Source organism: Pongo abelii, chromosome 1 (assembly GCF_028885655.2).
Source record: "Pongo abelii isolate AG06213 chromosome 1, NHGRI_mPonAbe1-v2.0_pri, whole genome shotgun sequence".
Taxonomy (NCBI): domain Eukaryota; kingdom Metazoa; phylum Chordata; class Mammalia; order Primates; family Hominidae; genus Pongo; species Pongo abelii.
In genome coordinates this window covers 193,359,454-193,387,062 of record NC_071985.2, presented here as the reverse complement: position 1 = coordinate 193,387,062, position 27,609 = coordinate 193,359,454, and the positions used below count along the sequence as shown (strand labels likewise).

General features: G+C 41.2%; 1 long non-coding RNA gene across 1 annotated transcript; it reads right to left on the bottom strand.

Moving 5' to 3' along the window:
• Nucleotides 1-13,915: 13,915 nt before the first annotated feature.
• LOC129051482 (uncharacterized) lies at nt 13,916-27,526 on the bottom strand. The gene is made up of 3 exons (XR_008515760.1): nt 27,222-27,526; nt 23,959-24,063; nt 13,916-14,484 (listed from the first exon to the last, which is right to left on the bottom strand). It is a non-coding gene; the product is annotated as an uncharacterized LOC129051482 (long non-coding RNA).
• Nucleotides 27,527-27,609: the final 83 nt, after the last annotated feature.

Sequence of the window (27,609 nt, the reverse complement as noted above, 5' to 3'; positions counted from 1 at the left end):
TGAAAATTGAGACATGATATGTTGGAAGGTATAAGTGCCATTAACGAAATAGAGCAGAATAAGAGGGATCAGGAATGTTGGAGAGGGAGGATTGTAATGTTAAATAATTAGGATTTTGATGTAGAATTTTAATTTTATTTAGAATTATTATTTGTATTAGAGTAAGATAAAAATAATGAGATTAGAGTTAAATTGAATCCATGACTCTGAAAAGTCTCATTCAGCCAATGAAATGGTTAAATGTTTGCTTTGTTTTTGGCCCTGCTGACACCCTACGGGTCACTGAAGATGATACATTGCAGCCCTGGTGCCTAAATCCTCCATGTTAACCTTCATAAAAAGAGTGGCCAGTGCCAAATCTCCAGGCAGAGAAATGCCTGATACATTTTGTTACTGATGGGAAGGAGGAATTTTTTGGGGATTTCAAGTATGATGTTGGGGGAGGCAAACAGGGTGGTTGCAGGAGTCAAACAGGAAGGTTTGAGAAGAAAGTTTTCACGCCCAGGGACTGTCAAACCATGACAGGTTGAATATGGAAATCAATACTTATAATCAACTGGAACAAGTTAAATCTATATATATGCCCTGAATCCAGGATAATATAAAATAAAGAGATGTTAACATGAAATATGGTTAAAATATAGTTACAATGTAGAAGTAAATTATCAATATATGTTTATAAACATTTCAGAATGTTATTAAGTCAAATTATGAAAGTTCCACCTTAGAGCTATGGTCATGACTTGAGTAAACAATCACAATTATTACCATATAAGGAAGCACTGTCCAATAGAAATAAAAATATGAGGCGGTGGTTCACGCCTGTAATCCCAGCACTTTGGGAGGTTGAGGCAGGCGGATCACGAGGTCAGGAGATCGAGACCATCCTGGCCAACACGGTGAAACCCCATCTCTACTAAAAATACAAAAATTAGCTAGGTGTGGTGGCAGGCGCCTGTAATCCCAGCTAGTCGGGAGGCTGAGGGAGAAGAATAGCTTGAATCTCATACTAGGTCTCCTCCTCCTCCTCCTCCTCTTCTTCTTCCTCATACTAAGAATCACTTGAATCTCATACTAGGTCTCCTCCTCATCCTCCTCTTCCTCCTCCTCCTCCTCCTCCTCCTCTTTCCCCTTCTCCTCTGTCTCCTTCTCCTTCTCCTTCTTCTTCTTTTCTTCTTCAACAGGGTCTTGTTCTGTCATCCAGGCTGGAGTATACTGGCATAAACATAGCTTACTGCAGTCTTGAACTCCTGGGCTCAAACAATCCTCCCACCTCAGCCTCCGGAGTACCCGAGACTACAGGTGCACAACAACATGCCTGGCTAATTTTTATGTTTTTTGTAGAGACAAAGTCTCCCTATGTTGCCTAGGCTAGTCTTGAACTCCTGGCCTCAAGCAATCCTCCTGCCTTGGACTTCCAAAGCACTGGGATTATAGGTATAGGCCACCATGCCCGGCTTCGTACTAAGTCTTTGAAATCTGGTATGTATTTTACTTTTTTTTTTTTTTTTTTTTTTTGAGACAGAGTTTCACTCTACCACCCAGCCTGCAGTGCAGTGATGTGGTCTCAGCTCACTGCAGCCTCCACCTTCTGGGTTCAAGTGATTCTCCTGCCTCAGCCTCCTGAGTAGCTGGGATTACAGGCGTGCACCACCATGCCCAGCTAATTTTTGTATTTTTAGTGGAGACGGGGTTTCACCATGTTGGCCAGGCTGGCCTCGAACTCCCCTCAGGTGATCCACCCGCCTTGGTCTCCCAAAGTGCTGGGATTACAAGCGTGAGCCACCATGCCAGCTCTTCTCAGTTTGTATTAGCCATATTTCAATTTGTATTACTCATATTTCACTAAAACTGTGATACTGGCATAAAGACAGACATATTGCTATATGTGGCCACAGGTTACCATATTGGACAACGCAACCACAGGGCCTGAAAAATGAGTTGCTTGCCAGGCATGGTGGTGTGCACCTGTAGTCTCAGCTACCCAGGAGGCTGAGGTGGGAGAATCATTTGAGCCCAGGAGTTCGAGGCTGCAATGAACTATGATGGCACCACTGCACTCCAGCCTGGATGACAGAGGAAGACTCAATCTATGCTTATTGTGATAACAAATTCCCCATGTATCCAAGTTGTAAAGAAAGGTAAGATGTACCTAATGAAGGTGTGGGCTTCATAAGAAATCACAGAAATATCTGTTTATAATGATAGCCAATATTTATTTAGCACTTTCTATGCACCAGGCACTGTACCATGAGCTTCACAAGGGTTATCTCATTTACGTTAATCCTCACAACACCTAATAAAAGAATAATAATGGCTGATATTTACATAACATTGTTCTAGACATTTTGCATATATTAACACATTTGATCCTCGGGGAACCCCATGATGTAGTTTCTACTAGTTTTCAATTTTAAAGATCTGAGGCATAAAGAGTTTAACAGCCTTACTTAGTAAGTACAGAGCCAGCATCTGTGTACATATATTTTAAAAATATACTTTATTATTTTTCTTATCTTAGAAAGAGAAGTCATATTGAATGATTTGATTTCAAGTACATTGAGCAAATGAATCAAAGGTCATTTTATTCTGTTGAATGATCCATGGCCATAAAAGATGTTGTGACTATGCAGTACTTGTTAAATTTTATCTTTATCTTTGAATAAGATAAAGCAATCCTATCAAAAACCACTAAACTCTTTATGACCCCCAAAAGGCCCGTAGAACAAATAAACCCATGAGAGATGAGCCCTCTTTTCTGATGTAATAGCCTCAGGGGAGGTGGACCAGAAAGCTGCTGAGCCTGCTCTAATTGGCACAAACGGGGAAGGAAAAAATCTCATAAAACATTGTCTTGGGCTTTTCAACTTTCTCTGGACAGGATTCCAGTACTATTAAGGCATATCTCAAAAGTGCCCCTAATTTCATGTCTGTGGCCAGTCATGACTATTTTAAGGACACCCTGAATTATAAGAATAGGTAATGGTGCCATCTCTTTCTATAGAAAAGCATTTTTAAAACTTTTTGTTTTATAGAAATATCCATCCTAAAATTTATGTGAAATTTCAAGAGACCCTGAATGGTCAAAACAATCTTTAAAAAGAAAAACAAAGTTGTACGTTTTACATTTTCTGATTTTGAAACTTTTAATGAAGCCACAGTCACTAAAACAGTGTGCTCCTGGCATAAAGACAGACATATAGACCAATGGAGTAGAAATAGAGCCCAGAAATAAACCCTCCTATATATGATCAAATGGCTTTTGGCAAGGGTGCCAGGTATATTCAATTGGGAAAGGATAGTCTTTTCAAGAAATAGTTTTGGGAAAACTGGATATCCACATGTAAATGAATAACGTTAAAACCTTACCTTATACCATATACAGTAATTAATTCAAAGACCTAAAATAATTAGATCAAAGACCTCAAATAAGAGCTAAAACTATAAAACTTTTAAAAGAAAACATAACATTGTTTATAACGATTGTTCATAACATTGGATTTAGCAGTGATTTCTTGAATATGACACCAAAAGCACAGGCAACAAAAGTAAAAATAGATAAACTTAAAACTATGCTCTAGGCCAGGCACCGTGGCTCACGCCTGTAATCCCAGCACTTTGGGAGGCCGAGGCGGGTGGATCACCTGAGGTGGGGAGTTCAAGACCAGCCTGACCAACATAGAGAAACCCTGTCTCTGCTAAAAATACAAAATTTAGCCGGGAGTGGTGGCGGGCGCCTGTAATCCCAGTTACTCAGGAGGCTGAGATGGGAGAATTGCTTGAGCCTGGGAGGCGGAGGTTGCAGTGAGCTGAGATCGTGCCATTGCATTCCAGCCGAGGCAACAAGAGTGAAACTCCGTCTCAAAAAACAAACAAACAAACAAACTATGCTCTAAAGGACACAATCAGGGTGAAAAGGCAACCCACAGAATGAGAGAAAATAATTGTACTCCTATATCTGATAAGGGGTTAATATCCAGAATATACAGAGAGTTCTTATAGCAAAACAAACAACACAATTAAAAATTGGGCAAAGAAGCTGGGCACAGTGGCTCATGCCTATAATTCCAGCACTTTGGGAGGTTGAGGCGGGAAGATCAAGAGGTCAGGAGATCGAGACCATCCTGGCTAGCACAGTGAACCTTTGTCTCTACTAAAAATACAAAAAAATTAACCAGGCGTGGTGGCGTGCACCTGTAATCCCAGCTACGTGGGAGTCTGAGGCAGGAGAATTGCTTGAACCGGGAGGTGGAGGTTGCAGTGAGCTGAGATTGCGCCACTGCACTCCAGCCTGCGCGACAGAGCAAGACTCCGTCTCAAAAAAAAAACAAAAAAAAAACAAAAAGGGCAAAGAGCTTGAATAGTTATTTCTCCAAAGAAGATATGCACATGACCAAAAAGCAGATGCAAAGATGTCTGACATCACTAATCATTAGGGAAATGCAAATCAAAACAACAATGAGCTACAATCTCATACGCATTAGGATGGCCACTATCAAAAATATGAAGAAAATAAAAAGTTTTGGTGAGGATGTGGAGAAATCAGAATCCTTGTGTACTGTTGATGAGAATGACAAATGGTGCAGCTGTTGGCCGGGCGCGGTGGCTCACACCTGTAATTCCGGCACTTTGGGAGGCCAAGGCACGTGGATCACCTGAGGTCAGGAGTTTGAAACCAGTCTGGTCAACATGGTGAAACCCCATCTCTACCAAAAACACAAAAATTAGTTGGTCGTGGTGGCGGGTGCCTGTAATCCCAGCTACTCGGGAGGCTGAGGCAGGAGAATTGCTTGAACCTGGGAGGCGGAGGTTGCAGTGAGCCAACATCACGCCATTGTACTCCAGCCTGGGCAACAAGAGCAAAAGTCTGTCTCAAAAAAAAAAAAAAAAAAAGAAAGAAAGAAAAGAAAAGAAAAGAGAGAAAAGTGGTGCAGCTGCTATGGAAAACAGTATGGCAGTTCCTCAAAAAATTAAACATAAAATTTTCATATGATCCAGCACTGATACTTCTGGGTATATATCCAAAAGAATTGCAGGCAAGGTCTTGAAGAGTTATTTGTACACCCATGTTCACAGCAGCATCATTCACAATAGCTGAAACATGGAAGCAACCCAAATGTCCATCAACAGATGAATGGATAAGCAAAATATGATATATCCATACAATGGAATATTATTCCACCTTAAAAAGGAAGGAAATCCTGACATATGCTATACCATGGATGTAGCACCTTGACAACATTATGCTAAGCCAGTCACAAAAAGACAACTACTGTATGATTCCACCTATATCAGGTACTTAGTAGTCAAATTTATAGACAGAAAGTTGAATAGTGGTTGTTAGGGGTTGGGGAGAAGGGAAATGGGGAGTTGTTGCTTAATAGGTATAGAGTTTTAGATTGCAAGATAAGAGTTTTGGAGATTGGTTGCACAACAATGCAGATGTACTTAACACTATTGAACTATATGCTTAAAAACGGACAGGTTGGTAAATTTTATTTTATGTGTATTTTGCCACAATTAAAAAAATGGTTTTGAATAATTTTACACTTAGAAAAGATTTGCAAGATTCGTACAGAGAATCCTGGAGAATCTCCCCCAGAGGCATTTTATCATATTTGCCTCCTTATCTCTTTATTTCTCTCTCTCTCTTTCTCTCTTTCTCTCTCTCTCTCTCTATATATATACATAAATATACACGAATTTACACCTGGTAGTTTTAGCATCCATTAATGATTCTTGCCTGGATTATTACTATAATGGCCACCAAATAGAGATTTTCCTATGTCCATTGTTTCTTCTACATTTATTATTTGAATTCTATAGTAAAGTATCATTTCCTTTCCCGTAACCTCTTTTTTTTTTTGAGACCAAGTCTTGCTCTGTTGCCCAGGCTGCAGTGTAGTGGCGAGATCTCGGCTCACTACAACCTCTGCCATCCAGGTTCAAAAGATTCTCATGCCTCAGTCTCCTGAGTAGCTGGGACTACAGGTGCACGCTGCCACACCCAGCTAATTTTTGTAATTTTAGTAGAAACAGGATTTCACCATGCTGGCCAGGCTGATCTCAAACTCCTGACCCCAGGTGATCTGCCCGCTTCGGCCTCCCAAAGAGCTGGGATTACAGGCATGAGCCACTGGACCTGGCCTCCTGTATCCTTTTTAATTAATTTTTTATTTATATTAGTGTGGGCTTAAGGATTCCCAATTTATTCAATAAGTTATAATTCCTTACAATCATAATTAACTTTGATGACTAGATTGTCCCTGATTTGGCCAGTGGGAGCCTCTTTACACTGGCTCCTGTGTTCTTTTGACATTTCTCATCTGTATTAGTTAGCTATGCCTGCTGTAACAGTATACCACAAACTTGGTGGCTTAAAACAGCTGCAGTTCTCAGGGTTCTGAAGTCCAGACACCCAAAATCAACTTCACTGGGCCCAAATCAGGAATGTTAACAGGGCCATGCTTCCTCTGGGCTCTAGGGGAGAATTCGTTCCTTGCCTCTCCCAGCTTCCAGCTGGCACTTGGCTTGTGGCTGCACCACTCCAGTCTCTGCCTCCTGCCTTCTCCTTTTGTGTAATCTCTCTCTGCCTCTCTCTTACAAGGATACTTGTGTTTGCATTTAGAGTCCACTTGAATAATCCAAGACAATCTCCCCATCTCAAGTTCCGTGATCATATCTCTAAAGATCCTTTTTCTGTATATGATAATATTTACAGATTCCAGAGATTAGAGCTTCAGGGGCCATTACTCAGCTTACTACATCCTCATTCTTTGAATACTTCCTTTCTTCCTGAACCAGTAAGATTTTTCACTGCCCTAGTCACAAAATCAGCCATTTCTCTAAGAACTTTTGGTTTCTTTTTAGTGAAGAATGATATTTGGAAGTCAAGATGTAGATGCTAGGTGCACTCATTGCTATGGGTGTGTCGGTCTTGCAAGTCCTTTCAGTAGGACAAGGAAACAAGATATCAACTAGGAAAAATATGTCTGGACACACACACACACACACACACACACACACACACACACACACACTCATACATATGATGTACATTCTGAAGTACTATAGTGGAGTTGGCTCATATGGACTTACAAAAGCTGCTTGTTAAATATTCAGGAACTTTGTGGGTGGCTGTGAAACTGGTATTATTTCATGCTGGGAGTATTTACACCATGGAAATCAGCAAATGCTACAAACCAGTGTGTTTTGAAAAATCGGAAAGCCACTATATATATCATAAACACACATATCTACCCTTCTGTCTGTCTTTGTATATAATATATAATATTCACACACACACACCCCCCATAGGCTCACACCTTTGACTCTAATTACAGGGTTTGTTCTAGTCTTTCCCCTTTTCATACTTATTGTCTCCAAGAGTAAGAAACCTGGCTCTCACTATTCTCAATATATTTTCTTATTTGCTCAATCTCCTGACCACATGGGCCATCTCCTTGGCCCTATTCTCACTGACCCTGACCTTGAGCTGCTGCCTTTGCCATGACTCTGCCATCCCTGACCATGAGAACCATTTATTTGGCTCTGAACCTAGTTGTCCTGACCTTGTAAGCTACTACCTCAGCCCCAGACCTGCCAGCCCAGATCACCAGAGTTATCTCCTTGGCCCAGGCTCCACCAGCCCTAAACTCACTTAAACAAATCTTGGCCCCAGCCCTACACATTTTCTTGTTTGTCTATTCTTCCAATTAAAAACTCCCACTTCGTCATTGTTATTAACTGCCTGATGTTGAGTGGTCAATTTGATTTTTTCACATGGTTGGGTTAAAGATAGGGTTGCCAGATAAAATACAGGATGCCCAGTTAAGTTCAATATGGGACATACATACTTATATTTAAAAATTATTTATTGTTTATGTAACTCCAAACTTAACTGGATGCCTTGTGGTTTTATTTGCTAAATCTGGCAATGCTAGTTAGAACTACAAATAAGTGGCCAGGCGTGGTGGCTCACACCTGTAATCCCAACACTTTAGGAGGCTGAGGTGGGCAGATCACCTGAGGTCAGGAGTTCGAGGCCAGAGCCTGGCCAACATGGTGCAATCCCGTCTCCACTAAAAATACAAAAATTAGCTGGGCGTGGTGGCAGGTGCCTGTAATCCCAGCTACTCGGGAGGCTGAGGCAGGAAGAACTGGTTGAATCCAGGAGGCAGAGGTTGCAGTGAGCTGAGATTGCGCCACTGCATTCCAGCCTGGGCGACAGAGCGAGACTCTGTCTCAAAAAAAAAAAAAAAAAAAAAAAGAACTACAAGTAAGCATCCTTTAATCCTTCTAATCAGTCCCTGGGTCATCTGAAATACTATACTCAAGTCTGTAACCAAAGACCTCCCTGCACACAATGGGCTCCCAGTGCTTCCTGTACCAAGACCTATCACCTCATCCCTCGGCAGTCCCACTTTCTGTGCAATACCTTTTCCCCACCCCTGGCCTGCTCAAACTGTTTTTGCTCCACTCCAAACAACAATCAGAGTTGTAGACAACACAGTTTAGTATACAACTCGAGCTTTTGGTTTACTAATTAGCTCTTGTATTTTTATCTTGGAATACTCATAAAAGAGATAAGGCAACCTCATCAATCCTCTAGGAAGCTTTCCCTTGCTAGATGCCAGTAGTCTCCACACCATAGCATTCTTTTCATTTCTTTCCCATTGTTCTTACCATCTTATATTGCAAACCATCTGTTTGATAGGTTTTGTTATGGACTTATCTACAGGGTAGAATGTTAAGTGTTTGTTTGTTGTTTGTTTGTTTGTTTAAAGAAGGAATATTCAGAGAGAGTAAAGCTACCATATACAAAGCTAACAATACACATACCATATAAAAATTGTGCTTGTATGTAAGTAGAATGCCTCTGAATGGCTGTAAAATAAACTGTTTTCAGTGGTTGCTTTCAACCAAGAGACAGGGGTGGGAGGGAGGCTTATTTTTACTATTATTTGTACAGATTTTTCCAAAACCAAATACATATTTTAATTATTCAAGAATATTTAATTTTTTAAGGAGAAATTATACGTTTATGTGTGTGTCTTCCTCATAAGACAGTTAGCTGCTGCTTGAGGTCAGGAACCAGGTCTATTTCAGTTTGTATTCCAAGAGCCCAGCTCTGTGTCCAGGTCAGAGTTATAATATGGGTGTGTACGCTCTTTCTCTGTCTCTCTTATCTTTCCCCACTGATTCATTTCCATTGCTATTGCAGATAGTAGTCAAGTTAAATTAAAATGTATTAAATGGGCCGGGCGCGGTGGCTCACGCCTGTAACCCCAGCACTTTGGGAGGCCGAGGCGCATGGATCACGAGGTCAGGTGACTGAGACCATCTTGGCCAACATGGTGAAACCCCTTCTCTACTAAAAATACAAAAATTAGCCGGGCATGGTGGCATGCCAGCTACTCAGAAGACTAACGCAGGAGAATCACTTGAACCCGGGAGGCAGAGGTTGCAGAGAGCCAAGATCGTGCCACTGCACTCCAGCCTGGGCTACAGAGCGAGACTCTGTCTCAAAAAAAAAAAAAAAGATATAGAACATTTCTTTCATCCCCAAAAGATTCCATTTGCCTCTTCTCCATCAATTTCTACCTCACTTCTACCTCTGGCCACTGGCAACCACATAATAATTACTTTACCATTTATGAATGGATTTTAAATAGATTTAACTATACACATTTAATTTATTAATAGGATAATTTTATTATGAAACAAAAAAAGCAAAAGACTGTCTGCAAGAAAGTGCATATTTGATCACATTTTTGTTCCATTTTTTTCCTGACTTTATTATTAGAGAATAAATTTAGCATGTAGTGTAAGAAAGGAAAGTGGAGAGGCTGCCTTATCTTCAACAATAATAGCAGTTGTCATTTATTGAGCAATTATTACGTATCAGGTACCATATTAGCATGTTACATGACTCTTTTCTCATTTGATCCTCACAGTAACCCTGAAAGGCAGGTACTTATTATTAAGGATGCTCCATTTTACATGTGACTCTGAAATACCCCTGACCTCAGCTATGGTTAACACAAAGGGACCTCACCTTTAGCAATATTCTAACTCTCCGAGCTCTGGATAACCCATCACATGCTTAAGTAGCAATAAAAGTAGGCTTTGCAAACCAACTCCCCTCCTTGATTCTCAGAAATCATTAAAACTCCCACTGTCACTGCTGCTCGAGGACTGCTGACCTTGTCAATGTCTGAGCTGCCTTCTCCAAGACCACTTAACTTTTTGTCTGTAGCCCAACTCCTGCAGGGCTGATCTGGAGTCAACCCCTGCGGGGCTGATTTGGGGTCAACTCCCACAGGGCTGATCTGGAGCCCTCCTCTCCCTCAGGTGTGTCTGAGTAGCTCACAAAGCTCCTCAAACATTCCTAGGGTTTGGAGTCTGTTGTCTGAGAAACAGAAGTCCTCTAGGGGGCAGTGTGAATCAACTCCTTGGGCCAACCTAATAAAGTACCTCCGCCCAAGTTAAAATTCTATTACACATAAAGATAAACCCTGTGGCTCAGAGAAGTTAACGAACTTGGTCAAATCACCAGCTAGTCAGCAGCAGGACTAGGATTCAGTCTCAGCCTGTCTGCCTCCAGAATGACTTCTTTTCATTCTGTTGGGCTATCTTCCTAACCATTCATTAGCTTAAAGGGAAAAGGACACAGCCAGTAAACAGCAATTAAATAATTGCAGAGCACCTATTCTGTGCCAGGCACTAATCTATGAACTGAACAAAAGAGAAAAGATGTCACTTGGGAGAAACGGTGTTCTTTGGGGAAAGCCAGGTCTAAGTTAAAGCAGAGAAGAGATCGAGAATATAGGATTTTACTGATGACAGACCATGAGTTCTATGCACTATAACCCATTCAATCACTTATGCATTCAGCAAATATTCATGTTTTTTACATCCTTGCACTGTGCTAGGCACTGAAAAAAGAGTGGGGAGCAAATAGACATGAATACTGCAAGTTTACAGTCTAGCGGAGGATTAAACAAATAAATGAATATTTAAATGTATAATTACATATTTTGGTAAGTGCTATGAAGAAAAAAAAGAACAGGATGCTAGAAGAGAGAAAATTAAGGACTTTACTTTAAGAGATCAACCCTGAAGATTGAGAGAAGCTGGACAAGTGAAGAATGTTCCAGATAGAGGGAAGAACAAGTACAGAGGCCCTGAAGTGAGAAAAAGTTTAGGGTTTGCTGAAGGTTAATGTAACTGGGGGCATCTGCTATGACTGGATGATATGCCCTGTTGATTGTATTTAGTACACATGGAAGGGAGTTCCAAGAAACGGTGACAAATTGAGCAGACACAAAGGCAGGAAAATTATATGTTGGGGGGTGGGGTAGCAACGTGTATGGGGTGCTAACAAGAAATTCTGGTGCTCTTAGGAATAGCAGGTGATAAGGCCAGGTGGTAGAACCTAATAGGCAGGCTGAAGATTTCGATTCTATTTGAAGCAAGAAGGGACTGAACAATGTTAAACAATGGAGTCAAATTTAGGAAGATGAATCTCGGCGAGTAAGGGGATGAACTAGAAGCAGGAATGCCTGTTGGGAAGCCCTTGCAATCGTTCAAGCAAGAGCAAAGTAGGGCATGTCTAACGGTACTGGTACAATGAAGGAACTGCCCCTCCCTTAAATCCAACAAATATAAAATCTCCCAAAGGGCAGAGGAAAGAAGCATTCTCCAGGGAGACTTTGGCAGGAGGGGAAAGTCTGAAATAGCATCTGTGAGATTTTTGGATTCCCATCTCCTTTGGGGGTTCTCTACCTTTGGGCCCCTAACCCTTCATCAAAATGGGAGCAACAAAGCCTCCCAGAAGGGAATGCTGAGCCCCTGGGAAAGGAACAAAATGTTCCCAGGGTCCCAGCGAGGTGACGGCAGCAAGTCCAGCCATGGGAAATAATAAATGTGCTTCTGAAGCACATCCTCTCCCTCACCTGGAAGCCACTCTCTTCAAACGCTTCTCATTTGAAGACCTTTAGAGGACATTATTTTGTGTTATCTATATACTCTCATTCCCCAGGCATGGAGAAGTAGAAATGGGTAAGAGAAAATATGGAAGAAAGTTTCCTGAGTACAAATTAATAGGACTTAGAATCTAACCTGATTAGATTTGGGGGGTAGAGAAAGGATAAAAAATAACCGTGGGAGAAGCTAGGGTGTTGGAACAATGGTGGTTTAAGATCTTCTCATTCCTTTTACACCGATTGTACCCTCCCTAAGCAAACTTCCCGTGTCAATTTTGTTTCCCAAGCTGACTTTTCTATAGAGATACCATTATATTTCTTAAGGTAAATTAGTAATTTGGGCTCTTGTGCCTTAATCACAACCTAGGTGAAATGATAGAATCAAGTTATTGAATTTGCAAATCAGAAATTCTAGCCTAATCAATCAGCTCCTTTGATGATCCACGATATGGGTCTGTCCTCTTGATCATTTTGTCACTCATAGGACAAAGTCGTGAAAATAGAAGGCATCCACAGTCAGTAGGTGTGGAGGGACTACAGTAAAGGAAACTAAGTTATCCTCTGAAGCTGAACCTTATAGGAGTAATACTGGTAACATTGAGTGTTTACTGTGTATCTGGCCTCTTTCTCGGCTCTTTGGATAAATCTCATTAGGACTCACAACTATGAGAACTATCAGACACATGCTGTTACAATGTCCATCTTAAGATGAGGAACCCAAGGCTCAACGAAATTAAATGATCTAAAGGCACGCAACAAATAAGCAGTTGGAGCTGGGATCCAAACCTGACAAACCTGACCCTAGAGCCCTCTGGGTTTTACCCATATTGAGAAAAATTTACCTTGACCATAGTAGGTGTCCACAATGTTTCATGAATCTAAACAGATGGATCTTAAAAATGTAACCACTCTAACTCATCATTTGTGTCTTACTGATGATGTATTGAGAAACATCCAGGTTCACTCAAGCCGGTGGTTGCGGTTGGGGGGTATGGGGGGGACCTGAGAGTATCCATAGAACTGGAATCTGATAAAGAAAGTTGCAATTAAATTAACTGTATTATAACTTCTGAGGGAAAAAAGAATATAAAACCCAGGACTTGGTTTTTTTTCATGATGTATTTTTAGCCTCTAGGACAGTACCTGAAACATGGTAGACTTTCAATGAATATTGGTTGAGTAAATGAATGATGCCACTCAACACTGTCCTGCAATTTTCGTGCACATATCTAGTATGCATTCTTTTTTTTCTCACTCTAAAACAACTCTAACAAAGTTTTTACTGTCTCCTCAAAGGCTCAACATTGCCTTTCTCTACCACCTCAGCTTTATCTCACAAGTCATGGATAAAAAAGAAGCACCCAGGCAATGACTCTCAAATCTCCCACTGCCAAATCTATACACCTACTTGCATCTGTACCCATACTCTCTAGATTCCCTCCTTTTGAAATAAAAATACATATCTAATTTCTATTGCAGATCAAACTTCTTGTATTCTGGATGCCATGCCCTCTTGCCTTCTCAAGGACTTTTCTCCTGCAATCCCTCCACCCTGTTTTCTACATTATATTTTCTCCTATTTTCCTGTGTCATTTCCATACACATACAACCATGCTCTAGAATCTCCTGTTGACATGGTTTGGCTGTGTCCCCACCCAAATCTCATCTTAAATTGTAATTCCCACGTGTTGTGGGAGGTACCTGTGGGAGGTAACTGAATCATGGGGGCAAATCTTTCCTGTGCGGCTCTCACGATAGTGAGTAAGTCTCACAGGATCTGACGGTTTTATAAAGGGGTATTCCTCTACACAAACTCTCTGCCTGCCACCATGTAAGACACGACTTTGTTTCTTGTTCGCCTTCTGCTGTGATTGTGAGGCTTCTCCAGCCGTGTGGAACTATGAGTCAATTAAACCTCTTTCCTTTATGAATTACCCAGTCTCGGTTATGTCTTTATTACAGGCATGAGAACATACTAATAAACCTGTCTTTAAGAATTCCTTCCAAAATCTCATATCCCCTTAATAGCACAGCCCCAGTTTTATTCTCCTCTTTCTCAGAAAAACTTCTCAAGAGGGTAACTGCCCTGCTCTTTTTACTTTCATATCTCACATTAATTCTTCAATCTTCTTCAAACGGGATTCCGTACCAGAGATCTACAGAAACTTCTCTAGTTGAGGTTACCAACCAATACTCATGATGTCACATCAAATGGACATTTGTGTGTCCTCACCTTACCCAAACTCTTGTCAGCAGCCTACACAGCTGACCATTCAGCTTCTTCCTGCCGCTTTCTTCTTTTTTCTTGAGGAATATCACACTCTTGGTTTTCCCTCTGTCTGTTCAGTGGGTTCTGAACATTCTTTGTTGGCTGGATCCTACTCCTTTGACATCTCAGTGTTGGCATGATCCTGGACCCTCCTCCTTCTTTCTGTTTTGAGGTTGCAGACCGTTGGCTCATCAGTCACACTGAACTCACAGGTGGGTATTATTTGGCCTGCAGTTTTCAAAATAGGAAATCATGTTAAAAAACAAAATCAAATAAAAGAAAAACAACAACATCAAAACCAAAACTGAACTTCCAATTTATCTTGGAGAATTAGCAGACCTAGCAAAATGAGTTCTGTATTCCCATATGGAAATAATTTTCTGGAGCTGAGTACCTGCTTCTTGGGTCATTTCTTAATCAACTCATTCTTTCCAAACATTTTATACCCAGCCTGTGTCATTCATTTAGGTGAGCTGACAAAGGCTAGTAGGAATATAAATTTATGACCCTTAGTTTATACTCTCCCCAGTGGATCTTAAATACCCTTTTAAATACCATATGCTTTAAAACTGTCTTTTTTCATAACATTGAGTGCACACAATATGCCCAGAACTACTGTACCAGACACTAGGGATACAGCGGTGAATGACGCAAGTCACTCTACTTCCAAAGAACTTACCTTCTATAGAGGGGAGACACACACAACAGTGATAACACAAAGCCAAATAATATTTGGGCTGGGCGCAATGGCTCACGCCTGTAATCCCAGCACTTTGGGAGGCTGAGGCGGGCAGATCACGAGGTCAAGAGATTGAGACCATCCTGGCCAACATGGTGAAATCCTGTCTCTACTAAAAATACAAAAATTAGGTGGGTGTGGTGGCGGGTGCCTGTAATCCCAGCTACTTGGGAGGCTGAGGCAGAAGAATCGCTTGAACCCGGGAGGCGAAGGTTGCAGTGAGCCGAGATCGTGCCACTGCACTCCAGCCTGGTGACAGAGTGAGACTCCATCCCAAAAAAAAAAAAAAACCTTCAAAAAAAGCCAAATAATATTTAAAAAGTGGAAGGAGAGCAAGGGGATAGACAAGGCTCTTTTAGATAGGGTTGTCAGTGAATGCCTCTATGAGGTGATACTTGAACCTCAATGAAATGAAAAAAAGAAGAGTTCCACAGGCAGAGGGAACAGTAAGTGCAAAATTCATGGAGCTTGTTTGTCTTGTTTAAGAATGGCAAGGCCAATGTGGCTGGAGCCCAATGAGTGAGATAAAGTAGTACCTGAGTTTAGAGAGGGAGCAGGGGCCAATATAGGTAGGGCTTTGCAGACTCTGGTAAAGATTTTTTCATGTTTTTCCAAGAGTGATGGGAAGTCACTATAATGTTTTGAGCAGGGGAAGCAAAGCAATCTGAATTATGTTTTAAAAGGATTAATGTAGGCCAGGCATGGTGGCTCACACCTGTAATCCAAGCACTTTGGGAGGCTGAGGCGGGTGGATCAGTTGAGGGCAAGAGCTTGAAACCAGCCTGCGCAACATGGTGAAACACTGTCTCTCCTAAAAATACAAAAATTACCTGGGCGTGGTGGCACAGACCTGTAATCCCAGCTACTCGGGAGGCTGAGGCAGAAGAATCACTTGAACCTGAGAGGCAGAGGTTGCAGTGAGCTGAGATGGTGCCACTGCCCTCCAGCCTGGGCGACAGAGCAAGACTCTGTCTCAAAAAAAAAAAAAAAAAAAAAAAAAATCTTTTTTTCTTCCCATAAAAAATAAAAACAAAAAAGAAGAATCTTTTCTTCATCCCATAAAATGATTAATGTAGCTATTGTGTGGACAATTGACTTCAGGAGGGCCAGAATAGAAATAGCTAGTCCCCTAAAAAGGTTACTCCTTAAGTTTAGATGGGAGATATTAACGAATAAAACTAGGGTGGTATAGCTGGAGGAAGTGAAAAAAAAAAAAGGGTCAGCTTGGGAATATATTTTCAGTCAAGAGCCTGAATTGGATATGGTGAAACCCTGTCTCTACTAAAGATACAAAAATTAGCCAGGTGTGGTGGCACATGCCTGTAATTCCAGCTACTTGGGAGGCTGAGGCAGAGGCAGGAGAATATGTATATATATGGACCTCCCTTTCTCTATTACAGAGATAAGAGGCCTATGTTAGCAGAGTATTTTTGTTTTTTTTTGAGATGGAGTTTCGTTCTTGTTGCCCAGGCTGGAGTGCAATGGCGTGATCTCGGCTCACAGTAACCTCCGCCTCCTGGGTTCAAGCCATTCTCCTGCCTCAGCCTCCAGAGTAGCTGGGATTACAGGAATGCACCACCACGCCAGGCTAATATTTTGTATTTTTAGTAGAGACGGGGTTTCTCCATGTTGGTCAGGCTGGTCTTGAACTCCGGACCTCAGGTGATCCGCCCGCCTCGGCCTCCCAAAGTGCTGGGATTACAGGCATGAGCCACTGCGCCCAGCCGTTAGCAGAGTATTAAAATAATTTAGGTCAGAGCATTTTGGGAATACTAATCCTGAGTGCTGGAAGTTCATATTAACAGAGATGAACAAAAACCTATCAGCTTGTATCGGTCAGATAGCTGGAGACAATGCAAGAAGCATTGCAGCAAAATGTTTGACCTCCTTAGCCCAGGTAATACTAGATAACAGAATTGCCTTTGACTATGTATTGGCTGAAAAAGGAGGAGTCTGTGCAGTAGCACACATCACTTGTTGTATCTATATTAATACCTCTAGAGAAGTGCAGACTTGATTTAAAAGAATAACTTGGTTGGGCGTGGTGGCTCACACCTGTAATCCTAGCACTTTGGGAGGCCAAGGTGAGCACATCACTTGAGGTCAGGAGTTTGAGACCAGCCTGGCCAACATGGTGAAACCCTATCTCTATTAAAACGACACAAATTAGCTGGGCATGGTGGTGGGCGCCTGTAATCCCCGCTGCTCAACAGGCTGAGGCAGGAGAATCACTTGAGCCTGGGAGGCGGAGGTTGTAGTGAGCCGAGATTGTACCACTGCACTCCAGCTTGGGCAACAGAGCAAGACTCCATCAAAAAAAAAAAGCCAGGCACGGTGGTTGAAACCAAGGGACAGGTGTTGCAGTGAGCCAAGATTGCGCTACTGCACTCCAGCCTGGGGGACAGAGCAAGACTCCATCTCAAAAATAAATAAATAAATAAAACTCAAAAGACTAATGGTTATAAGATGTTAGAAAATGGATTCTCTAGGCCGGCACGGTGGCTCACGCCTGTAATCCCAGCACTTTGGGAGGCCAAGGTAGGTGGATCACCTGAGGCCAGGAGTTCAAGACCAGTCTGGCCAAAGTGGCAAGACCCCATCTCTACTAAAAATGCAGAAATTAGCTGGTCATGGTGGCACACCCCTGTAGTCCCAGCTACTCAGGAGGCTGAGGCAGGAGAATGACTTGAACCCAGGAGGCGAAGGTTGCAGTGAGCCGAGATCATGCCACTGCACTCCCGCCTGTGTGACAGAGTAAGACTCTGTCTCAAAAAAAAAAAAAAAAAAGAAAAAAAAGAAAGAAAGAAAAGAAAATGGATCCTCTAAATGACTTGTTTAGTTGGTTACCCTCAGGGCTAAGTTCATTTTTTCATTCTGGTCTTCAAGTAATTGTTATCATAATCATAAGTATAGTTACCATTTTCCTAGTTATCAAATTACTCATGATTCGTGTTTCAGCTTGCTTGTGATCAATGACTAAAACTAGAATAATAATTGCTTAAAAAGTTGCCTTAATTGAAAATAAGCCACACAACCAGAATCAGACCACTCAGTTATACTTTCCTTCTGTTGTTTATACTTAGGCTTTAGCTTCTTTCGGCTTATGAATTAAACATTTCTCCTCTCTGTGGGACATGACTCTTTAGGAATGAGACTTCCTAGTGATGTGAGATATAACTACTCTCTAACTAATGCTTCTTATGTAATGCTTTCTTCAAAGATCTTGAAGAAAAGAGGAAAATGTGAAAGAAAAGGAATAGTCTGTCTATTTGGGGCTGCTAAAAGCTTAGGTTTTGTGGAAGATTGACTTTGGAGACAGAGTCACGGAGCATGACCTCTTAATCTTGACTTTTTGTTATAGATTAATTTCCTTTCTTATTTTCTTGTACCTGACTCAGATGGTACCTGAGATATAAGACTCCTTGACTGAGTCTATATAAGTCTCCTTGAATGAGTCTTGACTGAGATATAAGACTCCTTAGGCCGGGCGCGGTGGCTCATGCCTGTAATGTTGGTCAGGCTGGTCTTGAGCTCCTGACCTCAAGTGATCCACCCACCTTGGCCTCACAAAGGTCTGGGATTACAGGCATGAGCCACCAAGCCTCGCCTTTAGCTTTACTTTTTGATGTTAACATGTGAACTAGTTAGTATAAATCAGAAAAAAAACACAACAGGATCATAAGCTTGAATATTCCATTCAAATTGTCTGGTAAAATGAGTAGGGTCCAGGTGAGAGTCAGGGAATTCTTTAACTATGCCTTTAGATTGCACCTTGGTTCATAAACCAAGGTAGGTTCTCCCCTACCAGACACCAGCTACTCACAAAATGGAGCCAGAACAACGGGAGTAGAAGTGGGAGGAGGAAGAAAAAGTAGTTGAGATAATGAAGGATAAAGAGAAGGAGGAGTTAAGGGAGGAGGAGAAATTTCAGCAGCTTTATTTCAGAAATTGTTTCAGAGAATCTTTTGTTTTCTTTCTGTAAAGAAAGAACTTTATCAAAACCTCTTTTGGAAGCCTCTAAATGCCATTGAAAATAACTTTTCCAATTGCTCTGTTTTATTTTAGAGCCAGCTTATTCTAATTGAGCATACAAGTAAACTAGATTAGGCATTTCGAAGGCACGCCATTTTGGCCATTATAATTTGGAGTCATTGTGAGTTATTCACGAGCAATTTTCTAAATACGTACCTGAAAAGGCGTCATGTCATATGTGTTAACTATAAATCCAGCTGGAGTTTCTAATAGTGGGTCTCTCTTAAGGAGGAAGGTTCAGTTTTAGATGCACAGTTGCCCATAGTGCATCAAAAGACTTAGGGAAAGTTGTTTTGAGATCAAGAAAGTTGCTTTGAGATCCCTAAGACCAAAAGCCTTAGGGAAAGTTGTTTTGAGATCAAGTGTGTGGCTTGTGAAAATAGCTCCTCAAGGTGTCACTCTTGAGTCAGTTCTTCCCACATGCAAATCTCAATGATATCAACAAACTTGGATGCTTAAGATACAGGGTAATCAATCCTTTATGTGTGCTCTCCAGATTAAGCAAGGTTTCCTTTAAATTCTACTTAAGGGTTTTCCTGTGAGACTGTTACTTATCAGGAGTGATTAACTCAGATACTCACACTAGACCTTAGTTGCTTAAGGTGCCTTTTAGCTGGGAGAAACAGAGTATTTATACTCTGTATAAATCCTTATACAGAGTATTTCATAATTTTGGTCACTCAAGAAGCAAGCTTGAATTTGTCAATTGAACCAAGCCTCAGAACCTGGCTAACTTTAAATATTATAACATTTTTGCCTAAACCACAAAGATTTACTTCCTCTTTTTAAAAATAAGCTGTTTTTCACCTTATCAACATTTCGAATGACAGAGAAAGTTGTAAAAACTCTAAGGAGTAATTAAACACAAAAACCTTAACCTCACAGAAAAGTGAAAGTCACTTTTTTTTTTTTTTTTTTTTGAGACATAGTCTTGCTCTGTCACCCAGGCTGGAATGCAGTAGTGTGATCTCGGCTCACTGCAACCTCTGCCCCCTGGGTTTAAGTGATTGTCCTGCCTCAGCCTCCTGAGTAGCTGGCACTACAGGCATGTGCCACCATGCCCAGTTAATTTTTGTGTTTTTAGTAGAAACGGGGTTTCACCATGTTGGCCAGTCTGGTCTCGAATTCCTGACGTGAAGTGATCCACCTGCCTCGGCCTCCCAAAGTGCTGAGATTACAGGTGTGAGCTACTGCACCCGACTGAAAGTCACAAATCTATGATCAGCAGAATCTCTAGAGAATAACGAATGAAACTCCTATCTTGCAGCAGAGCTTTAATTCTTACTCCCTCCAGTTAGGAGTGTATAGCTGGAATAAAGTCTGAATCCTTATCAAAGCCAAGAGGACTACAACCTGAGAGGAGCCTTACCAGGGATCCCCATTAGTTCCTTTGAGGGTGGATGAACAAAAGTTGTTCATGCTGGTACCAAGATTTTGGCTGTTAGTGAAATGACAGGAATCACTGGAGTGAAGGTTTGCCTTGGGTCCCTTCATGGTCGCCAAAATGTCAACCTTAATAATGAAATTCAGGCAACATTATTAAATATTGAGTTTATTCGAGTGTAAATTTGAGGGTGGCCATCTGAGAGGATATAGACTCCAAAAAGATGGGGTCAGTGCTCTGAAATGGAGAGGTTTGAGGGTGCTTAAATAAGCAAAGTCTGGGGAAGCTTACCAGGATTTCAACATTTTGCATACAAGATTAATGCATAGATACAGCAATTTGATTGATTATATGCAGTGTTTCTTTTGGGGGAAGGGTATATTTCACATTTCACATTAAGGATGTAATAGTCAAGGGGTCTTTTTTTCTTGTTTGAGCCAAGTAAAAGAAAATAAGGAAGGAAGTTAATCTATAACAAAAGGCCGCCACGCACAGTGGCTCACGCTTGTAATCCCAGGGCTTTGAAAGGCTGAGGTGGACAGATCACTTGAGTCCAGGAGTTTGAGACCAGCAACCCCATCTCTATAAAAAATGCAAAAATTAGCTTGGTGTGGTGGCGTGTGCTGTAGTCCCAGCTACTTGAGGGGCTGAGGCAGAAGGATCTCTTGAACCCAGAAGTTGAGGCTGCAGTGAGCTGAGATTACTGCACTCCAAACTGGGTGACAAAGTAAGACCTTGTGTCAAAAAAAAACAAAAATAAAAAAACAAAAATGCCAGTAAACAAGAGGTCATGCTTTGTGACTCAGTCTCCAAAGTCAACCTTGCTTAGGGCCTAACAACTTTTAGAAGCTCAAAATAGACTATTTATTTTCTTTCACAATTTTAAATTAAAATTAAGTAAATAATGCTAGAATTGTAAATTTCATTTAAAAAACAATTCAGTCTTATTAAATATTTTTGTACAAATAGTTATTCCCAATGCTAATGTTCATTGTCTATTTATGATTATGTAAATGTTCAGTCTAACTCTCTACTCATGTTACATCTAGACAGATACATGTATATATCAGTGTATACGCATATGTGTGTATGGAGACAATTAAAAAAAGGAACATCTGCCACTACCAAGAAACAATACATGGTTATGCAAGAAAATTGCATTTGTGCTATCTAAGAGGAAGAGTATGACAAGCTAATTTGTGTTTTCTCTTACCTAAGTGCTTCTGTAGCTTGAACACTCTCTACGTAGCATTTCAAAAACAGTGTGCCTATTTCTCTTAAGTAGCACAACCCAAAACCTTCAAGACATTAGGATGCAGTTGTCTTTCATTTTTTTAATGGTGGTAAAATATGCATAAGGTAAAGCTTATCATTTTATCCATTTTTAAGTGTATAGTTCAGTGGCATTAAGTACATTCACATTGTTGTGCAAGCATCACCACCCTCCATCACCATAACTTTTTCATCTTCCCAAACTGAAATTCTACATCCGTTAAACAATAACTCCACCAGCCTCTCTCTCCCCCAGCCCCTGGCAACAACCATTATTCTTTCTTACTCTATGAATTTGACTACTCTATATACCTCATATAAGTGGACTCATACAACATTTGTCTTTTTATGATGCTTGTTTCACTTAGCATAATCAAGATTTATCCATGTTGTAGCACGTGTCAGAATTTCCTCCCTCCCCCCGCTTTTTCAGGAATGAATTTCTTTCCTTTTTAAGGTTGACTAACATTCCATTGCATGTCTATAGCACATTCATTTATTTACTCATTCATTCATGGACATTTGGGTCGTTTTTATCTTTTGGTTATTATGAATAACAGTGTTGTGAACATAAATGTACAAATGTTTGTTCACGTCCCTGGTTTCAATTCTTTTGGTGCCTTTCAGCTTTGAATATATGGAGCAAGAGACTTGATAAAGAGGTTCCCTAAAGCCTGAATAGTAGTGGTAAAGAAAGCAAATATTTATCCGGGTGTGGTGGTGCACACCTGTAATCCCAGCTACTCAGGAGACTGAGGCAGAAGAATCTCTTGAACCCAGGAGGCAGAAATTCCAGTGAGTTGAGATCACCCCACTGCACTCCAGCCTGGTGACAGAGGGGAAACTCCGTCAAAAAAAAAAAAAAAAAAAAAAAAGAAGAAGAAAGAAGGAAAGAAAGAAAGAAGGAAAGAAAGGAAAGAAAGAAAGAAAAGAATAGAAAAGGAAAAAAGCTAGGCTTGTTGTTGCATTTCTGTAGTCTCAGCTACTTAAGAGACTGACCTGAGAGGCTTGCTTGAGTCCAGGGAGGCCAAGGCTGCAGTGAGCTGTGATCATACCACTGCATTTCAGCATGGGTGACAGAGTGAGACCCTGCCTCAAGAAAGCAAATATTTAAGATTGTACTTGTGCTGAGTGCTGGATTTCAAATGATAGGGGTGCCCATGTGTTCTTTAATATAGTTACTGTGTGTGTGTGTGTGCGTGTATGTCTGTGTAAGAAAGAGAGAGAGAGGTTTGTGTAGTCCTCTAAAGTGTCGGACCCAGGGCAGGGCCCTTCTTGCCTGGACTTAGGGTGGTATTGTCATAAGCATATACATGTATTAGAACTGGTGAGTGTAGCAGTGAGTGTATATAGAAAAGAAGTTGACAGACTATGCCTGGGACACTTAGAAATCGCAAAGAAAATAGAGAATTAAAAAAAAGAAATCAAGAAAAAAACACAAGGAGAATGTGCAGACTTGGAATCCAAGTGAAATTAAACGTTGGGGAATTATCGACAATGCCAAATACTGCTAAGAGATTGACTAAACAAGGACTGAGAATTCACCTTTGGACACACACAAAAGTAGAACTCACTGGTGGTGTTAAAATGAGCTGTTTCATTGAGTGGTGGGGATAAAACCTGACTGAGAAGAGTTCAAGTAAGAATGAGAAGAGGGTAAGTAGAAACAGAAGGTCTGGCCAGCTCTTTAGAGAAGTTTTTCTATAAAAGGAAGCGAAGAAGTGGGATGGAAGCTAGATGAAGTGAAGATGTGGTGGAGTCACCAGAGATTTATTTTTCTTTTTGCCTAATAGAGGTGGAACAGCTGATGGCCCCATATCTTCAGCTGAAGCTCCACAGTCACACATCCAAGTGCCCATCTGGCATCTCCATTTAAATGTCTCATAGGAACTCATAGGAAAATCAAACTTAACCTGTTCCAAATAGAATTCTTGATTCTCCCTCACTCTATCCCCAATCTGTTCTTTCCTAAGCCTTCCTTTTCTCAGTAAACATCATTGCCCACCATTCAAATCAAAAGCCATGTAGCCATTCCAGATTCTTTCATTTTCCTCACAAACAGTGCATCAGCCTGTTAGTTCTGCTTCCAAAATACATCTCTAACTTGATCATCTGGAGTACTACAATAGGTTCCCTGCTTTCATTCTCGCCTCTCACCACCTATTCTCATATGGCAGCAAGAGTATAAATCAGACAAAGTTACACCTCCACTTAAAGCTTTGATTACGCGGTAAAACAATGATTACTCAGTACACTTCAAATCCCCACTGCTTACCTTGAGCTATACTGTCCTACATGATCTGACTCTTTGCTCCTTCTCCAATCTCATCTTCACCTCTTTCTCTCTCTTGCACCATACTCCAGACATGCTGGCCTAAACCTAATTATTTGTATTACAAAGATATAAAAAAAAAGAGAATAATATATATATATATATATACATATACATACATATATTTTGAGACAGAGTCTTGCTCTGTCACCCAGGCTGGAGTGCAGTGGCACGATCTCGGCTCACTGCAACCTCTGCCTCCCTTCACGCCATTCTCCTGCCTCAGCCTCCTGAGTAGCTGGGACTACAGGCGCCTGCCACCACGCCCGGCTAATTTTTTGTATTTTTTTAGTAGAGACGGGGTTTCACCGTGTTAGTCAGGATGGTCTCGATCTCCCGACCTCGTGATCTGCCTGCCTCGGCCTCCCAAAGTGCTGGGATTACAGGAGTGAGCTACCGAACCCAGCCAATAGGGAATAATATTATAGATATTATATAATAATATCTATAATATTATAGATTATGTGCCCACCACCCAGATCTAATACATTAATTAATACTTAGCTACATGTACCATTAAAATGTAAACTACATATTCTTTTCTGAATCTCTATTACCTGGAAAAGTGCCTAACACGTAGTATATGCTCAATGCATCTGGTATAATTGAATATTTGCTTCACATTAAAAAATAAGTAAAACATTACAGATACAGTGAATGCTCCTTATACCTCCCTCCCTTCCTCTTTTCCCAGAAGAACTACCTACCATTCTAAAGGGGATATATGCCATGCCTATAATATCCCTAGTTTTAACATTTTGTTACTTGAGCATTTGTTTTCTATGTTTTCAAAATTTACAGTATGGAATAATACATTAAATATCCCTTGCAATTTGTTTTTTTATCATGCTTTATGCCTATTATGTTGATATATGCAGTTTTCATATGTTTTTTGGCTGTATATTTCAGTGTGTGAACATACCATAATTTATCTATTTCTTACTGTTGAATATTTAGGTTGTTTCAAATATTTTGTTATTCCAAATAGTGCTGCAATGAATATGAGCAACATGACAGTTAAGAGGGTGGATTCTAGAGCCAGACTACCCAGGATTGAATTTCAGGCACCATCACTAGTTGTGTCACTTTGGGCAAGTTCCTTCTTTGTGCTCTAGTTTATTTAATTGTAAAATGATGGCAATAAATTTTCATGATATTGTTAGTAGAATTAAATGAGTTAATACATATAAAGAAGTTCGAAAAGTGCCTGGCACATATTAAATCTCAATGAATATTGACCATTATTGTTATTACCCTTGTTATTAGGAATTGCTTAATTACAGGACATGTACCTCTTCTATTTCATTAAATATTACACATTATTCTCCTAAGTGACATGCCAATTTATGCTTCCACCAGGGGTATATAAGTTCCATTTTCCTATTTCCTATACTAATTTAAAATTCCTGTCAATCTAATGGATATGAAACTGTATCTCATTGTTGTTTTACTTGTACTTTGATAGTTATAGCAAAGTTATATGTTTTTTCTTGGGTTTATTGGCCATTCAGTTTTCTTCTTTGGTGAACTGTCTGTTTACCTACTTTTCTTTCTCTCTCTCTCTCTTTTTTTTTTTTTTTTTTTTTTTAGTGTCCCTCAGGCTGGAATGCAGTGGTGCCACCTTGGGTCACTGCACCACAGCTTTGATTTCTAGAGCTCAAGCGATCCTCCCACCTCAGCCTCCTAAGTAGCTGGGACTAGAGGTGCATGACACCACGCCTGGCTAATTTTGTTTTCATTTTTTGTAGACACAAGGTCTCACTATGTTGCCCAGGCTGGTCTCGAACTCCTGAACTCAAGCAATCCTCCCGCCTTGGGCTCCCAAGTACTGAGATTACAGGCATGAGCCAAAACGTCCAGCTTTTTAATTTACTTTTCTATTGGATTGTTTGCCTTTTTCGATTTTGGGAACTATTTGTTTGTTTGTTTGTTTGTTTTTTGAGACGGAGTCTTGCTCTGTCACCCAGGCTGGAATGCAGTGGCGCGATCTCGGCTAACTGCAACCTCTGCCTCTCAGGTTCACGCCATTCTCCTGCCTCAGCCTCCCGAGTAGCTGCGACTACAGGCGCCCGCCACCACGCCCGGCTAATTTTTTGCATTTTTAGTAGAGACAGGGTTTCACCGTGTTAGCCAGGATAGTCTGGATCTCCTGACCTCGTGATCTGCCCGCCTCGGCCTCCCAAAGTGCTGGGATTACAGGCGTGAGCCACCGCGCCCAGCCCGGGAACTGTTTTGGATACTAATCAAAACAATGGTTATGGCCGGGCGCGGTGGCTCACGCCTGTAATCCCAGCACTTTTGGAAGGCCGAGGCGGGCGGATCACTTGAGGCCAGGAGTTCGAGATCAGCCTGGCCAACGCAGTGAAACCCCGCCTCTACTAAAAATACAAACATTAGCCAGGCATGGTGGCGGACGCTTATAGTGCCAGCTACTTTGGGAGGCTGAGGCACGAGAATCACTTAAACCTGGGAGGCAGAGGTTGCAGTGAGCCTAGATCGTGCCACTGCACTCCAGGCTGGGTGACAGAGTGAGACCCTGTCTCAAAAAACAACAACAATAAACAATGGTTATATATATGGGGAATATCATCTAGTCTGTGGCTTGTCTTTGTGTGCTATCTTTTTAAACTTGTTATACAGAAGTAACACATTTTAATACAATCAAATCTAAATATTTTCCTTTATGGTTTGTGCTTTTCCGGTTTTATTAAGAAATTCTTAGCCGGGCGCGGTGGCTCACGCCTGTAATCCCAGCACTTTGGGAGGCTGAGGCAGGAGGATCACCTGAGGTCAGGAGTTAGAGACCAGCCTGATCAACATGGAGAAACTCCGTCTCTACTAAAAATACAAAATTAGCCGGGCATGGTGGCGCATGCCTGTAATCCCAGCTACTCGGGAAGCTGAGGCAGGAGAATGCTTGAACCAAGGAGGCGGAGGTTGCAGTGAGCCAAGATAGCACTGTTGCACTCCAGCCTGGGAAACAAGGGTGAGACTCCGTCTAAAAAAAAAAAAAAAAAAAAAAAATTCTTCCCTATTTTTGACATTATAAAGCTATTTTTATTTTCTGAAAAATGTTTTCAGGTCTTTAATCCATCTCGGCCTTATTTTTGGATATGGTTTGAGGTAGAAATCTAATTATTTATTTCCCTTTTGGAAAAAATGTCTCATCGCCATTTATTGAAGAGTCCGTCCTTTCGCCCACTGACTTGTAATGCCGTCTTTATCATAAACCAAGTTCCCTTGATGTTACTCTTCATTTCGGCCTCACAATCTTTGCTTATTTTCCTTCTACCAGGGATGCTTTTCGCTATGTTCCTTTCAGGGCTACCTTCCTCTTGTCCCTTCAGATCGCAGTTCAAATGTCATCTCCCTCAAATCTAGATTGCTCTACAGTCATTTCTGGTTCCGTGATCCCATGACCTCAAAGGGGTCTAGGTGGGCATAGCCTCTAGCCAGTTGTTGCTAGGCTGTTGTCAGGACTGGCGATGCGTAGGCCACTGAGAGGAGGAGCACCCGGAGTCCGAGTGACGGAATCAGGCGGGCGACCGCGTCGCTAAGGAGTGCGTCACCGTGCGCGGGCGGCCGGGGGCAGGG